The sequence below is a fragment of the Bison bison genome, unplaced genomic scaffold (assembly GCF_000754665.1).
Source record: "Bison bison bison isolate TAMUID 2011002044 unplaced genomic scaffold, Bison_UMD1.0 scf7180017864180, whole genome shotgun sequence".
In the NCBI taxonomy this organism is placed as follows: domain Eukaryota; kingdom Metazoa; phylum Chordata; class Mammalia; order Artiodactyla; family Bovidae; genus Bison; species Bison bison.
The window spans coordinates 9,269,855-9,274,565 of record NW_011494752.1 but is presented as its reverse complement, the minus strand read 5'-3'; positions in this window follow the sequence as shown (position 1 = coordinate 9,274,565).

Here is a 4,711-nt window from a genome sequence, read left to right as displayed (position 1 = left end):
GATGCCTCTGGCCATGGCACAGAGGTAAAAAAAAAAAAAAAAATTAAAGTTTTAAAAATGCAGATTTGGGGAGGAAGAAGTTTTCACATACTGAGGTATGAGAAAGTCATTCTGGTTTATACAGGAGTTAACTTGAATTTGATGCTAACCAGAACAGCCTGTTTATGGCCTATCAAATGTACATTGTACATCTGCTTTGATCATTAACGGGTTCACAGACCAGAAGCAAAGAATGCCCATGTTAAAAATATATAAATATTAAAAGACTCCCCGCCTGGGACGTGTGTTGGTTTCTCCTTCTGTGGTAAGACTCCCTTCCCAGGCACCGAGGCCGTTCTGACTCGCCGTATATTGGCTCATCTGTTTTTTGAAACCTTGAAGGAATGTACCCCAGACTTGTTTGATGTCCTTTGTTCTGACAAGATATAAAACTGAGCTGAAAACCATGCTTCTCCGAAGCAGCTCCTCCGAGGCTGTCTCCCAGGCTACAGTCCTGTTTGACTCAAATAAAACTCTTGTCATTCCTGTTATACTCTGGTTATTATTTGTGTTGACAGGGAGTCTTGAATTTCAGGCATTTCTATTTTCATGATGACTTTGTATTATGCCAGGTTTTCCTTCTTTGCTCTGTGCCTCGAAAACCTTGGTTAGGAAAAAAAAGCCCTCCCTCAGCACAGGAAAATTCAAGAGGATTATAGGTGAAACCAGTCTGCACCTCCCTGCCTGTCCTTTCCGTTTAAAGTTTCTGTGACCCTCTTAGGTTTTGGTTTTGCTGAGGATGTGGTTCTGTATAAACCCAAGTAAGTCTGGCTGATCTGTCAGGGCTCAAACGTCTTCACGGATCTAATGAGAAGGTTGCCATGCTTGTTTGTGGTCAGGGGAGACTGGGGCAGTGTAGATGTCCTTTACCTTGGAGACGGAGAGCTGAAAGCACAAAGTTCTGTCTATGGGTCATCAGTCGTGGGTACAGCTAGTGAGGACCACGGTCCTGTCCAGTTACTCCATGTGACAGTAAGTGTGACTTTCTCAACTTTGCCCCATGTGACAGTGCTGACTGTACTTGTTTCTGGAGATGTTCTTCAGTCTGGAGATCTTTTTTTTTTTTTTTTTTTAATTTATTTGGTTTTAGTTGTGGCGTTTGGGATCATCAATCTTCTACTACTACTTAAAAAATTTTTTTAAGTTATTTATTTTGTCTGTGCTGGGTCTTCATTGCTGCCTGGACTTTTCTCTAGTTGAAGCAAGTGGGGGCTGCTCTCTAGCTGTGATGCATGGGCTTCTCATTGCGGGGATTTCTCTTGTCGTGGAGCACAGGCTCTAGGGTACGTGGGCTCAGTAGTTATGGATCCCAGACCGGGGATTGAACCTGTGTTGGCAGGTGGATTCTTTGCCACTGAGCCACCAGGGAAGCCCTTCTTTTCCTTAAAAAAAAAAATATATTTATTTATTTGGCTGCATCGGTCTTAGTTGTGGAATGTGGGATCTAGTTCCCCAAGCAGGAATCAAACACAGGGCCCCCTGCATTGGGAGGGCAGAGTCTTAGCCACTGGATTACCAGGGAAGTCCCCAGCCTAGAGAGAGCCTTGGCATTTTACTAAATCAAAGATCCTCCTGGCTGTCACTCAGCAGATGCAGCTGATGGCAACTGGGTGCTGCACACACAGAGAGGCCTTGATGACAGACAGGGCCCTGAAATTCCATCAGCAGTCAAATGGAGACAGTGCCATCCTCTGGGAACTAAAACACCTGTCTTCCAACATGGAAGAACGATAAAAGGAAGAGCCTGTCCCTATTCATCAGGATTTAAATCTGGGTTTAAACTTAGACAAAGAACATCACTGTGGAAGGTTCCCTCTACCAAGGGGATGGCAAGTGTACCAGTCCTGTCTTTGCCACCTACTATCTGTGTGACACCAGACAAGTCACCCAACTTTTCTTTGCCATGGAGTCCTCAATTCTAAGAGCTTCCCAGATGGCTTAGTGGTAAAGAACCTGCCTACCAATGCAAGAAACACAGGAGATGCAGGTTCCATCCCTGGGTCTGGAAGATTCCCTGGAGGAGGAAACGGCAACCCACTCCCAGTATTCTTGCCTGGGAAATCCCATGGACAGAGGAGCCTGGCGGGCTACATACAGTCCATGTGTTGCAACATGCCTCAATCTAAACTGTGATATAACCGGAGTAAAAGGATTGTAAGCCAAGTAATGCTTTGAAAATGAGCTCCAAAGAGCACAATGTTTCTAAAAAAATTTTTTTTAGTTGCAGCAGGGGGATATCTAGTTTCCTGACCAGAGATCGAATCTGTTCATCCCACCCCCCTGTATTGGGAGCTCAGAGTCAACCTACAGGACCACCGGGACATCCCTGTTTCCTGCTTCTTGGCGTGTCTACTAGGCTTCCACGGACTTGTCAGAGCTCATGACTGTGGGGCTGTCAAGACTGCCCAGGGCTGTGGGGCAAGATGTGATTTAACCTAATGCTGGGCTCTCTCCAAGCACAAGCAGTAAGCAAGCCTGCTGTCAGTACTTACTCAGAGTCATGTAAGCTGGAAGATGGCTACCGCACAGCCCCTATTCCACCTTACATTCTTGTGTTATTTCTCTCCCTCTCAAAAATGTATTGTTCTTCTCTGATTAGGCATTAATGGAGTCCAACCAAATCACCCTATTTGGGTCCCCAGGATAGCCAGTGTGACCTTGTATCATCTGACGGATATGTAAATCAGGGAATCATCATCACAAAATGATTCATAAACCTACTCTGAGTCATCTGGAAACTCAGATCTTTGCAATTTTATCACTTTTATGAGGACCTACCACGTCCCTGGCACCGTGGTACACATTTTACTCTTTGGCTGCATTGGGTCTTTATTGTGGCTGGTAGGCTTCTCTCGTTGTGGAGCATGGGCTTAGCTGCCCTGTGGCAATGTGGGATCTTAGTTCTGGGACCAGAGATTCAACCCTCTCCCCTGCGTTTCAAGGGCGAAATGTTAACCCCTGGAGCATCAGGGAGGTCCCAGTAGGTATTTTATATGTTACCTCATTTTGTCTTCACAACCAATACGCTCCTGAATTCTTCATGGAACTCTGCCTTTTCCTATGGTTGTATGGTCTGTCGGTCCCCATAAATGGCTGCTCTCTTGCTCTTGGTACATCCGATGCCCCACTGGCCCTGCCTCACCCTTATGCTATGCAAAAGATTGCTTCCCGTCTATTTTTTTTTTTTAATATTTATTTATTTAGCTGCAGCATACAGGCTCTTCATTTCACACAGGGACTCTATCTGTGGCTCATGGGCTTAGTTGCTTCGTGGCATGTGGGCTCTTAGGTCCCTGACCATAGATCGCACCCGAGTCCCCTGCATTCTTAACAACTGGACTACCAGGGAAGTCCCTGCATCCCCGTCTTAATCTGCAAGTTTAATCAGGAATCGCCAGCATGATCAGCCTGTGTGTGTGTAAGTCTCTCAGTTGTGTCCGACTCTGCAACCCCATGGACTGTAGCTTGCCAGGTTCTGCTGTCCATGGGATTCTCCAGGCAAGAATACTGGAGTGGGTTGCCACCGCCTTCTCCAGTGATCAGCCTGACCCCCAGCTAAAATTTGTTCCAGCCCAAGGACCAGAATGGCTCCATTATGTTTGGTCATCATCAGGAGACATCAGCCTTCATGACTGTTGCTAACCCAGAGCTGTGTGGGAGCCCCCCTGTTGACCAAGGGGGCTTCTAACATCACGCTCCCTACAGCTGAGAGCAGCCCCCTCCAATGAAGATTGCTGCCATGTCCTGCTTGACCTCCCCTGTACTCAGTGGGGTGTTGCTCCAGGACCTTTGCCTCTGACCTGTTAAGGTGCCCATCCAAAAAACACTGATGCCTCTGTCACTGTCTACAGGCTCTTTCTTCCATCTCACTGCTGGGCAGTTACAAGTACTGCAGGACTGAAGGATACAGGTTAGCAATAGTCTTTCTGCATTTTCCTCCATTCATTTTCATGTGAAATAACTCCCCTGGAAGAGCCTTGTGCTACTTTTTAACTTTCCCAGAAAGATTTTTCTGCTTTGGGCTTCCATTTATATTGTCACAGTATAAGGACTCTGCCATTTTTACAGAGATATTTTTGAATGTTTAATCTGTTGTTCAGTCTATTTATACCTTCTCTATCTGAAGGGAAGTGTTCCTAAGAATAAAACAGTAACTGTAGGCTCCCAAAATGCTTCCAAAAATTCCAGCCCAGGACTGAGGGCCTCAACCTACTCCAGAAAAAAACACCAGTAACCCAATCCCAGGGTTCCTCGCGAAAGAATTGCACTCTCCACACTTTTGGGAGCTGAGAGTTCTAACTCTACATTTTAAAATATTTATTTTTGGCGGCATCCAGTCTCAGTAGTGGCACTCCGGCTTCTCCCCACTATAGGGCACATGCCCAGGAGTTGCAGCCCACAGGGTTAGCTGCCCCACAGTACGGGGTATCTAGATCCCCGGGGTAGGGGTAGGGGTTAGGGTTAGGGATGGAACACGCACCCCCTGCACTGGAAAGTGGATTTTTAACCACTGGACCACCCAGTTCCTACACTCTTAACACAATCTCTTTATGGGTGTTTCCAGAGGCTCAGTGCGCTCCAGGCTCAATTTGTCCCCAGGCTGTAGAGCCGTCCCGCGGGCCATCAGTGTCCTCTTTGTGCCTACGCCGCCCGGCCCAGCCGAGCCGAGGGC